At 40.8% G+C, this 13,123-nt stretch overlaps 1 pseudogene; it reads right to left on the bottom strand.

Moving 5' to 3' along the window:
* Nucleotides 1–2,209: 2,209 nt before the first annotated feature.
* Nucleotides 2,210–12,403, bottom strand: LOC122477100 (annotated as a pseudogene).
* Between the last annotated feature and the right edge of the window lie 720 nt (nucleotides 12,404–13,123).

Below are 13,123 nucleotides of genomic sequence, written 5' to 3'. Positions count from 1 at the left end.
GAATGAAAATGTAAAAGACTTATGAGAGGAAGTGACAAAATGTCTGAGATTTGTTTCAAAATAATTATGATGGAGGAGTGAGTGGGGTATAGCTGAAACAAGATTGAAGATGTATGGGTAATTGTTGAAGATCGGTGATGAGAATATCATTTTAATTATATTATACTCTAATTTTAGATATGTTTGAAATCTTCCATAATATAAAAAACAAAACATGAAGCAATCTGAATGTAGAATCTTTTAATTTTTATAATTTCCCCCATCTTTTACTTTTTTCTTACCTATATTTAATTTTGACAGATTTTTTTATCACCCTGCCTTTTCTGAGTCTTACAAACACATTCAGTCTAGATTTCATTGAAGCAACAACTCACTTTGCATTCATATTTCATCAGTATACCTAATATTTAATTAAATCAGATAATCACATTATTATGTAAAACTGGCATAAATAGATTTGGAACAAACTCAAAAAATTTGCAGTAAGTGTACAACAAAAATTGTGGAAGTATCTGGGCAAACTAGACACTTCTAACCACACTACCAACCACAAGCAGTTATTGTCATTGGTTATTGGGTCTTACTGTCAATTAATCCAGCAAGCTGATTAAGTGGAAGTTCACTAAGAAAAAATCTAGTATATTGTTACTGTTATTATTATTATGTGTTTTCCTACATATTTCAAACTTAAATTCTAACTTAATTAATGTTCTTTAATAATCTCAAATTTGGGAGAATTGAAGACTTTATGCTTGCCTCAAATGATCTGGAGTGTAATGGAGGCAATGGGTCCAACTATTTCAACTGCTTATATTTGACAAGCACAGGGGTCAGAAAGTATTTCAATTCCATATTCTTTTTTTTCATGTTTATTTATTTTTAGAGAGAGAGAAAGAGAGCACATGAGTGGGGGAGAAACAGAGAGAAAGAGAGAGAATCCCAAGAAGGTTCCAGACCATCAATGCAAAGCTCAACGTGAGGCTCAAACCCATGAACTGTGAAATCATGACCTGAGCCGAAATCAAGAGTCAGATACTTAACCTACTGAGACACCTAGGTACCCCTCAATTTTGTATTCTTATTATAATGCTTTTTTGCTTTATTATAACTCTCTGATTTAGCTTGCTTATTTAAAAAAAATAGAAGTTGGGTTGTTTTACAGACACTGGCTTTGGCAAGAAGCCTGATTACATTTGCTGAGCCTCCTAGTAGCAATATCAATGAATTAATTAAAATGCTGAGACCACAGGACCTACCTAGAGAGATAAAGAATGAATGTGCTAGTAGTTCCCAGCTGTAAGTTTCTGCATTTGTTGAAATACCTTGAGGAAATAATTCAGTTATTTCACTCTGCAGGGTGACAAAAGGTGATATAACACACCAATTTTTTTTTCTTAATAAAACTGTAGGAACCAAAATTCCCTCTTTCTCCTCCTCCCTCCATGACACCTCATAAAGCTGCTTCCAGAATGAACTAGTCACACTTTTGAGTTTCTTTTATCAAACTTATAGCTGCAGATGTTGGAAAGGATTGCTTTCCCTTTGTTTAACCACTTTAGTATGACTAACTCATGAACACACCGGATCAAGGCAATTTACTCCTCAATTTTCCATCTTGGATATGCAGCATGCATTCTGAGTCATACAGAGTCTACTCTTCAGAATGTATGCTATAAAGCTCAGAGGGGCTAATAATCAAATTAGGCTGGAAACAAATGGCAATTTATAATGCTGAAACTAATTAGAGGTCAAAGAACTAAACTCCGTGAGGAGTTTTAATTATCTTGTCCTTTGTGACTCCACAAGAACATTTTTTAAGGAACACTGTCACAGCATTCAACTAGTAGTTTTAGTTTCATTAAGAAAATTTACATAGCCTGTTACATAAATGGGAAATATGCACTTTCTTTCCAAGTAGAGCAGGGATCTAAAACCTTCTCTTCCGGGTTGGAAAGCAAGCACTGTCTTGGTTTGATGTCCAATTAGAATACCATTCATCAAATCTTTTGCTTCCCATAGCACTGATGAATGGAGAAACACAGTGCTTCCTCTACAAGGGAATCTCTAGATTGGACAGAACATGGATAGAGAAGAACTGTAACAAACGAAACAACAGCAAGACTTTTCCATCCTTATTTCCTGTGCCATTTCACTTATTTTTTACTTCTTTTTTTTTCCAGTTTGTTTGTGCTTATTGATGCCATGATGCTCAGGCCTCGACCACAAACTTTTGCCGTGGATACAACTGCTCCTTCTGCTGCTGCTTCTTGGTCTTCAGCTTCTCCTCATGCTTGCTAAGATGGTAATCCATGGCACGTGTTTTCTTGGTCTGAAGACCCAGAATCTTGTATTTCTTGCCCTTGTAGAACTTTCTGAGGTTTTCTTTCTGGGTCTGGTTAATAATAGTGTGAATGCAGGCAATGGATTTGCAAACAATTTGGATCTTGGAGAACTTGGATATCCAAGTCACTTTAGTGACATAGAGATGGTTCAACTCCAACTTTAGGTTGTCTAGCTGTTACAGCAGCTCCTCCTTTTTTCCGGAAAGACTTCAAACTCTAACCTTGGCAATGGTTGCACAAGCCACCACCACCTGCTCGAGGAAAAGTGTTTTTTGCTTCTTAATTGTACTTCCCACTGCCACATGTACATCCACACACACCCTACAGCCACCACAGCCACCATTTCTGTAGATCAAAATGCTCTTCACCTTTCATGGCCTAACTTCTTTTATTTTAATTTTTTAATTTATTTTTTTTTTAGAGAGGCATAGAGAGAAAGCAAGGTGGGGAGAGGAGCAGAGGGAGAGAGAGAATCCCAAGCAGGTTCCATGCTCAGTGAGGAGCCTGATGTGGGACTCAATCCCATGACACTGGGATCATGACCTGAGCTGAAATCAAGAGTCAGATGTTCAACCACCTGAGCCACTCAAGTGTCCTTCATGGCCTAACATCTTTTTTGGCTGTGTTTAATGTGGGTTTGCTTATTTACATTTTTGTTTGGAGGAGAATGGCAAAATTGATTAACCAAAGAAAGATACAATATCAACTGAATGTGGAATCTCTTATGCAAAAATAAATACAAAAAGCTTCTATCCTTAAATGCTAAAGAAAAGATTAATTTGGAGGCACTGGAGATGTTAGCATCAATAGTCTGGAAAGGCTTTTGTTATCAAGGTGGTTAATTGTTCAAAGGCCATGTTCACCCAGGAGGCCAATTTAAGGCCAAAGAATGCATCTGCACAAGGAGTTTTCTTTTTTCAATAACTGTCAATAACACCGCAAATGGAACACAAAAAAATTGATCATGTCCATATCATCAAGGGAAGCAAGGCAACTAGCCTAGAGCATTGAAGGGTCTGAGTTTTTAATTAACTTTTAAACTAATTTTGTCCTTATTGTTGAAAAAATTTTAAAGTATGAAAGCAAATCCAACAAGGAAAATACGAACAATACAAATAACAAAAGCTTCCTTCCTCAAAAGGAAGACAAAATCTCGAAATTCTTCTGCTAAACTTGTCACCATCGCACCATGCCATGTGACATTACTTAATTGTTTAAATTGTTAGCTTTTTGCTTTATGAAGCAGTATAACTCAAGAGCTAAGAGCATGAGCCATAGAGTCAAACAAAACCCCGGTTCTCATTTACTAGCCACATAGTCTTGAGTAGATCACTTTTTTTTCTTTCTAAGCCTCAATGTCCTCATTTGTAAAACTGGGATAATAGTAAAGCAGCAAGAGTCCAGGCTTTGAAGCCAAAATGCTTGGGTTTAAACCCTCTGCTCCACCACTTACTGGCATTGTGAACTTGAGCAAATTGCCTAACTTCCCTATGACTCAGTTCCCCTCCCCCTTAATAAAGTAGGGCCAACTGATTATCAGAACCTCACAGGATCATTGTGAAAAGTATAGAATATGCGTAAAACACTTGATAAGACCTCAATAAATGTAAGTCATTACTGATGTGGTTTTAAGTGTTAAGGTTTGGAGCTGACGGCAAAGAAAGAATTCTTTTTTTTTTTCTTTTTTTTTTTTTGACTTTATATTTTTATTTTTTTTATTATTTTTTATTATTTTTTAATTTATTTATTTATTTTTTTTTCTGAAATTTATTGACAAATTGGTTTCCATACAACACCCAGTGCTCATCCCAAAAGGTGCCCTCCTCAATACCCATCACCCACCCTCTCCTCCCTCCCACCCCCCATCAACCCTCAGTTTGTTCTCAGTTTTTAACAGTCTCTTATGCTTTGGCTCTCTCCCATTCTAACCTCTTTTTTTTTTCTTCCCCTCCCCCATGGGTTCCTGTTCAGTTTCTCAGGATCCACATAAGAGTGAAACCATATGGTATCTGTCTTTCTCTGTATGGCTTATTTCACTTAGCATCACACTCTCCAGTTCCATCCACGTTGCTACAAAAGGCCATATTTCATTTTTTCTCATTGCCACGTAATATTCCATTGTGTATATAAACCACAATTTCTTTATCCATTCATCAGTTGATGGACATTTAGGCTCTTTCCATAATTTGGCTATTGTTGAGAGTGCTGCTATGAACATTGGCGTACAAGTGCCCCTATGCATCAGTGCTCCTGTATCCCTTGGATAAATTCCTAGCAGTGCTATTGCTGGGTCATAGGGTAGGTCTATTTTTAATTTTCCGAGGAACCTCCACACTGCTTTCCAGAGCGGCTGCACCAATTTGCATTCCCACCAACAGTGCAAGAGGGTTCCCGTTTCTCCACATCCTCTCCAGCATCTATAGTCTCCTGATTTGTTCATTTTGGCCACTCTGACTGGCGTGAGGTGATACCTGAGTGTGGTTTTGATTTGTATTTCCCTGATAAGGAGCGACGCTGAACAACTTTTCATGTGCCTGTTGGCCATCCGGATGTCTTCTTTAGAGAAGTGTCTATTCATGTTTTCTGCCCATTTCTTCACTGGGTTATTTGTTTTTCGGGTGTGGAGTTTGGTGAGCTCTTTATAGATTTTGGATACTAGCCCTTTGTCCGATATGTCATTTGCGAATATCTTTTCCCATTCCGTTGGTTGCCTTTTAGTTTTGTTGGTTCTTTCCTTTGCTGTGCAGAAGCTTTTTACCTTCATAAGGTCCCAGTAATTCACTTTTGCTTTTAATTCCCTTGCCTTTGGGGATGTGTCGAGTAAGAGATTGCTACGGCTGAGGTCAGAGAGGTCTTTTCCTGCTTTCTCCTCTAAGGTTTTGATGGTTTCCTGTCTCACATTTAGGTCCTTTATCCATTTTGAGTTTATTTTTGTGAATGGTGTGAGAAAGTGGTCTAGTTTCAACCTTCTGCATGTTGCTGTCCAGTTCTCCCAGCACCATTTGTTAAAGAGGCTGTCTTTTTTCCATTGGATGTTCTTTCCTGCTTTGTCAAAGATGAGTTGGCCATACGTTTGTGGGTCTAGTTCTGGGGTTTCTATTCTATTCCATTGGTCTATGTGTCTGTTTTGGTGCCAATACCATGCTGTCTTGATGATGACAGCTTTGTAGTAGAGGCTAAAGTCTGGGATTGTGATGCCTCCTGCTTTGGTCTTCTTCTTCAAAATTCCTTTGGCTATTCGGGGCCTTTTGTGGTTCCATATGAATTTTAGGATTGCTTGTTCTAGTTTCGAGAAGAATGCTGGTGCAATTTTGATTGGGATTGCATTGAATGTGTAGATACCTTTGGGTAGTATTGACATTTTGACAATATTTATTTTTCCAATCCATGAGCAGGGAATGTCTTTCCATTTCTTTCAATCTTCTTCAATTTCCTTCAGAAGCTTTCTATAGTTTTCAGCATACAGATCCTTTACATCTTTGGTTAGATTTATTCCTAGGTATTTTATGCTTCTTGGTGCAATTGTGAATGGGATCAGTTTCTTTATTTGTCTTTCTGTTGCTTCATTGTTAGTGTATAAGAATGCAACTGATTTCTGTACATTGATTTTGTATCCTGCAACTTTGCTGAATTCCTGTATCAGTTCTAGCAGACTTTTGGTGGAGTCTATCGGATTTTCCATGTATAATATCATGTCATCTGCAAAAAGCGAAAGCTTGACTTCATCTTTGCCAATTTGGATGCCTTTGATTTCCTTTTGTTGTCTGATTGCTGATGCTAGAACTTCCAGCACTATGTTAAACAGCAGCGGTGAGAGTGGGCATCCTTGTCGTGTTCCTGATCTCAGGGAAAAAGCTTTCAGTTTTTCCCCGTTGAGGATGATGTTAGCTGTGGGCTTTTCATAAATGGCTTTTATGATCTTTAAGTATGTTCCTTCTATCCCGACTTTCTCAAGGGTTTTTATTAAGAAAGGGTGCTGGATTTTGTCGAAGGCCTTTTCTGCATCGATTGACAGGATCCTATGGTTCTTCTCTCTTTTTTTGTTAATGTGATGTATCACGTTGATTGATTTGCGAATGTTGAACCAGCCCTGCATCCCAGGAATGAATCCCACTTGATCATGGTGAATAATTCTTTTTATATGCCGTTGAATTCGATTTGCTAGTATCTTATTGAGAATTTTTGCATCCATATTCATCAGGGATATTGGCCTGTAGTTCTGTTTTTTTACTGGGTCTCTGTCTGGTTTAGGAATCAAAGTAATACTGGCTTCATAGAATGAGTCTGGAAGTTTTCCTTCCCTTTCTATTTCTTGGAATAGCTTGAGAAGGATAGGTATTATCTCTGCTTTAAACGTCTGGTAGAACTCCCCTGGGAAGCCATCTGGTCCTGGACTCTTATTTGTTGGGAGATTTTTGATAACCGATTCAATTTCTTCGCTGGTTATGGGTCTGTTCAAGCTTTCTATTTCCTCCTGATTGAGTTTTGGAAGAGTGTGGGTGTTCAGGAATTTGTCCATTTCTTCCAGGTTGTCCAATTTGTTGGCATATAATTTTTCATAGTATTCCCTGATAATTGTTTGTATCTCTGAGGGATTGGTTGTAATAATTCCATTTTCATTCATGATTTTATCTATTTGGGTCATCTCCCTTTTCTTTTTGAGAAGCCTGGCTAGAGGTTTGTCAATTTTGTTTATTTTTTCAAAAAACCAACTCTTGGTTTCGTTGATCTGCTCTACAGTTTTTTTAGATTCTATATTGTTTATTTCTGCTCTGATCTTTATTATTTCTCTTCTTCTGCTGGGCTTAGGCTGCCTTTGCTGTTCTGCTTCTAGTTCCTTTAGGTGTGCTGTTAGATTTTGTATTTGGGATTTTTCTTGTTTCTTGAGATAGGCCTGGATTGCAATGTATTTTCCTCTCAGGACTGCCTTTGCTGCGTCCCAAAGCATTTGGATTGTTGTATTTTCATTTTCGTTTGTTTCCATATATTTTTTAATTTCTTCTCTAATTGCCTGGTTGACCCACTCATTCGTTAGTAGGGTGTTCTTTAACCTCCATGCTTTTGGAGGTTTTCCAGACATTTTTCTGTGGTTGATTTCAAGCTTCATAGCATTGTGGTCTGAAAGTAAGCATGGTATAATTTCAATTCTTGTAAACTTATGAAGGGCTGTTTTGTGACCCAGTATATGATCTATCTTGGAGAATGTTCCATGTGCACTCGAGAAGAAAGTATATTCTGTTGCTTTGGGATGCAGAGTTCTAAATATATCTGTCAAGTCCATCTGATCCAATGTCTCATTCAGGGCCCTTGTTTCTTTATTGACCATGTGTCTAGATGATCTATCCTTTTCTGTAAGTGGTGTCTTAAAGTCCCCTGCAATTACCACATTCTTATCAATAAGGTTGCTTATGTTTATGAGTAATTGTTTTATATATTTGGGGGCTCCGGTATTCGGTGCATAGACATTTATAATTGTTAGCTCTTCCTGATGGATAGACCCTGTAACTATTATATAATGTCCTTCTTCATCTCTTGTTACAGCCTTTAATTTAAAGTCTAGTTTGTCTGATATAAGTATGGCTACTCCAGCTTTCTTTTGGCTTCCAGTCGCATGATAAATAGTTCTCCATCCCCTCACTCTCAATCTAAAGGTGTCCTCAGGTCTAAAATGAGTCTCTTGTAGACAGCAAATAGATGGGTCTTGTTTTTTTATCCATTCTGATACCCTATGTCTTTTGGTTGGCGCATTTAATCCATTTACATTCAGTGTTATTATAGAAAGATACGGGTTTAGAGTCATTGTGATGTCTGTATGTTTTATGCTTATAGTGATGTCTCTGGGACTTTGTCTCACAGGGTCCCCCTTAGGATCTCTTGTAGGGCTGGTTTAGTGGTGACAAATTCCTTCAGTTTTTGTTTGTTTGGGAAGACCTTTATCTCTCCTTCTATTCTAAATGACAGACTTGCTGGATAAAGGATTCTTGGCTGCATATTTTTTCTGTCTAGCACCCTGAAAATCTCGTGCCAATTCTTTCTGGCCTGCCAAGTTTCAAAAGAGAGATCAGTCACGAGTCTTATAGGTCTCCCTTTATATGTGAGGGCACGTTTACCCCTTGCTGCTTTCAGAATTTTCTCTTTATCCTTGTATTTTGCCAGTTTCACTATGATATGTCGTGCAGAAGATCGATTCAAGTTACGTCTGAAGGGAGTTCTCTGTGCCTCTTGGATTTCAATGCCTTTTTCCTTCCCCAGTTCAGGGAAGTTCTCAGCTATGATTTCTTCAAGTACCCCTTCAGCACCTTTCCCTCTCTCTTCCTCCTCTGGGATACCAATTATGCGTATATTATTTCTTTTTAGTGTATCACTTAATTCTCTAATTTTCCCCTCATACTCCTGGATTTTTTTATCTCTCTTTTTCTCAGCTTCCTCTTTTTCCATAACTTTATCTTCTAGTTCACCTATTCTCTCCTCTGCCTCTTCAAGCCGAGCTGTGGTGGTTTCCATTTTGTTATGCATTTCGTTTAAAGCGTTTTTCAGCTCCTCGTGACTGTTCCTTAGTCCCTTGATCTCTGTAGCAAGAGATTCTCTGCTGTCCTCTATACTGTTTTCAAGCCCAGCGATTAATTTTATGACTATTATTCTAAATTCACTTTCTGTTATATTATTTAAATCCTTTTTGATCAGCTCATTAGCTGTTGTTATTTCCTGGAGATTCTTCTGAGGGGAGTTCTTCCGCTTGGTCATTTTGGATAGTCCCTGGCGTGGTGAGGACCTGCAGGGCACTTCCCCTGTGCTGTGGTGTATAACTGGAGTTGGTGGGCGGGGCCGCAGTCAGACCTGATGTCTGCCCCAGCCCACCGCTGGGGCCACAGTCAGACTGGTGTGTGCCTTCTCTTCCCCTCTCCTAGGGGTGGGATTCACTGTGAGTTGGTGTGGCTCGTCTGGGCTACTTGCACCCTGCCAGGCTTGTGATGCTGGGGATCTGCTGTATTAGCTGGGGTGGGTAGGCAAGGTGCATGGGGGCAGGAGGGGCAGGCTTAGATCGCTTCTCCTTAGGTGATCCACTTCAGGAGGGTCCCTGGGGCAGCGGGAGGGAGTCAGATCCACTGCAGGAGGTTTGGCTCCGCAGAAGCGCAGAGTTGGGTGTTTGCGCGGAGCGAGCAAGTTCCCTGGCAGGAACCGGTTCTCTTTGGGATTTTGGCTGGGGGATGGGCGGGGGAGATGGCGCTGGCGAGCGCCTTTGTTCCCCACCAAACTGAGCTCTGTTGTCAGGGGGCTCAGCAGCTCTCCCTCCCTTTGTCCTCCAGCCTTCCCGCTTTCCGAGCAGAGCTGTTAACTTATGACCTCCCAGACGCTAAGTCGCGCTTGCTGTCGGAACACAGTCCGTCAGGCCCCTCCGCTTTTGCAAGCCAGACTCGGGGGCTCTGCTTGGCCGGCGAGCCGCCCCTCCGCCCCGGCTCCCTCCCGCCAGGTGTGGAGCGTGCACAGCCTCGCCGCCCTTCCTACCCTCTTCCGTGGGCCTCTCGTCTGCGTTTGGCTCCGGCGACTCTGTTCTGCTAATCCTCTGGCGGTTTTCTGGGTTATTTAGGCAGGTGTAGATGGAATCTAAGTGATCAGCAGGACGTGCGGTGAGCCCAGCGTCCTCCTAAGCCGCCATCTTGCCGCAACTCAAGAAAGAATTCTTAAGACATTTTTGGTGCACAAAGGTGTTTTTTTTTTTAAAGCATGGGGACGGGACCCGTGGGCAGAAAGAGCTGCACTGGGGTTGTGAAGGGTGACTGATTATATACCTTCAAGTTAAGAGGGGTTTAAGGATGGTGTAAGCCTCCAAGGTACTTTGGAAACAAGGTTTCCAGGATCCTGAGGGGGCTAGCTATTGTTAGGAAAAGATCATTTATTACTGTTTAGCAAAAACTCAACCATAAGACCCTTCAGATGTATATCAGTGTGCCATATTCTTGGAGGATGATTGCTAACATATATCTTGGTGGGTAGAGATAAAGGAAGTTTCCAAAGGAATTTTTATATCTTAAAGGAGACTTACAGAATCCTGGAGGTCAGGATAATGTTAAGCTAAGATTGCCTTTTGCCCTTAGCAAAGTTGTCATCATTGAGGCAGCTGAATTCCTAGAGGAATGTCCCTTTGCCTGTTTCAAGCACTTGTCAATGAGCTATAGACAGTATGGAAATTTAATTTTTCATTTGCTTTTGTTTCCCACATCAATTAGTACCCACTCAGAAGGTTGTTAGGATAAAATAAGATAATGAATGACTAGCTTTTAATTTCAGTATAGTAAGTGCTCAATAAATGCTAGATTTTGTTATGTGTTTTCCTTTTGACTCTCCAACTGGCTTTTAAGTTCCTAGTGTTGGAAAAACAAAGTTATACCATAAGACGGCCAGCAGGGCTAACAAGGGAATTCCAGTCCCTGCCTAGAGACTCCTCTTCCTGAGTTCTTCCTGCTCTGCTTGCCACACGTGCCAAATTGCCATGAATGCAGACAAGACAAAACCATAAATTACCCCTCGCACTTGAACTTGGGGCTCAGAATTATGGAGAAACTGTCTCATCTGAGTCCATTGATGTAAATAAAACTCCGATCCACCAAGATCTCTGAGTGCCTCTTGGTTTCTCTGCCAGCGATCCAGACTGGTTCTATAACACTAGAAGAACGGTCTTCTATTTTTTTTTATTGATACTCTAATGTCTAGGAGTGACTCAACTATAGCCAAAGGAAAGAATAAAAAAACAAGTCCTCATGCGAAAGTGGAAACTCGAATATCAGAACTTTAGACTCACAAGCCATCAAAGATTGGGTGTGTTAAAATTGATGGTTTGGTCAAATAACATATCTTATTTTGGCAATTTGTAAATATCATCAATAGACAATTTGACATTCAATTTCTTAATTGTGGAAGGGAGGAAAAATAATTTTCTCCCTATACTCCTAAGTTTGTGTCTGTGTTATGGAACGAGGCTGGTACGCTGGCGGAAAAACCAAGTGGCACTTGGAGATCTTGGTGGATTGGAGATTTATTTAACACCGGGGGGCTCAGAGGAGACTGTTTCTCCAAAGGTGTGAGCCTGGAATGCAAGTGGGGAGGGTAATTTATAGCCAACATCCTCCATATCTGTGGCGGTTTTCACGCACACAGCAAACAAAGGAAGAAGAAACCAGAGGAGGGGGTCTCTAAGCTAGAGACCAGAGTTTGTTTTAGCCCCATCAGCCATCTTTGGGGTACTTTATGCACTTCTCCAACAGTCCCTCCTTTGATGCCTTAAAAAAAAAGAACTTTTAGTAGGCATCACCTTTCAGTTTTACAGGTTGGTACTCTCAGAAGGCTAAGATACATGCTGTAGTTTGGCAAGCAAGAGTGTTTTCAATAAAACGTACCACAGCATTCAGTATACAGGGGCCAATGGATACAAGTAAAATTATGTAGAGGAGGGAACCCTGCCAGGGCAGGAAGCCAGGATGCCCAATCCATGAGATCCCATCCTTTCCACTGGTTGATACTTACCTGTTGTCTATGTCAAATTCTTTCCTTGAGTTCCTTAAATGTAGTTGTAACTATTCCTGACTGTTTCATGAAATAGCAACATTTCTCCCCCAGAAAGGTGCAAGTCCCTCCTTTTTCTGAAGTGAGGAAGTCAAGGCCTCACCTATTTTGGAGGGTCACTGCCACCAGAGAGTTTATTTGGCTTTGTAAGGTTACCAGAGAAGCTGCTACCCATTTCATGTCTTAATTTAGCTCTTGAGATAGTCTATGGTATAGTCCTATGGATGAACCTATACCCCCATTCCAGTTCCTATTCCTGTCGCAATTCCTGCTCCTATCAGAATGGGTAGCAGGATTGCCAGTTTAGTGCAGGACTTGGGGCTAAAGGCTATTGGGAACTGATCTTCAGTGTACATGGATATCTCTGGGGCTAGGAAGATGAAATAACATGTCTGATTCCAGTTGGCTTCTAAGCATCGGTAGGCCAAATTAGAACACAGAACACCCCAGAGGGTGAACATAGGGTTGTATTCCTCTTTAAGGTTATATTGCTTCCACATAGGGAGGTACTGTTCATACCTTCAGGGACTGTACAGATTAGATTGTTGGCATTTGTGAGATGGATACCAGTGGCCAGTGGTCCAATTAAGACAGAGGTGTTGGTTTTGAGATTTTCAGGAGCTTCCCAGGTCAAAGGGATAGGAGTGGCTAAGTAAGCCCTTTGGCTGAGGGTCAAGCATATCCAGCAGGTTTGGGTGTGATTATCTATTTTATGAAGGACTTATAGAGTAGTGTTGGCCCAACGCTGGAATGGGGAATTGGTCAGCATCTGATTCAGGGCTGAAAGGCTCAAACCCTGGCAGGCTGCCAGGGGAGTGGTCGCTTTATGGCTTATATTACCCTGTCTTGGGTATCTTTATACCCTTTTGAAGGGCCCTGTCTTGCATCCCTCCCCCGTCAGAGATCCCCCATTGAGGAAGTTAAGTGTAGCAAGCTCGCTTCTCTCTCTGGAGGCCCTTGTTGTGACATGGGTTCCTGACATTTTGGGTTATCTCTATGGTCCAATACTTAGTCCTTGAGGCACCGGGTGACTGATGGAGAGTAGGTGTTTTCCCTTGTAGCAATCTTTGTGGAGGGAGGTGAAGGCACTGAATGCCCTTGACACCCCTTATTGTCATATAACAATCCTGGGGAAAAAGTGGGTAAGCGGCAGTTGTGAGGGTGAAAGAGGTTATCATAATATACAGGCAATACTTAATAATCCTCCCATCCAGAGGAGG

The sequence above is a fragment of the Prionailurus bengalensis genome, chromosome X (assembly GCF_016509475.1).
Source record: "Prionailurus bengalensis isolate Pbe53 chromosome X, Fcat_Pben_1.1_paternal_pri, whole genome shotgun sequence".
In the NCBI taxonomy this organism is placed as follows: Eukaryota; Metazoa; Chordata; class Mammalia; order Carnivora; family Felidae; genus Prionailurus; species Prionailurus bengalensis.
The sequence above is the reverse complement of the archived record's forward strand: the minus strand, read 5'-3'. Positions and strand labels throughout refer to the sequence as shown.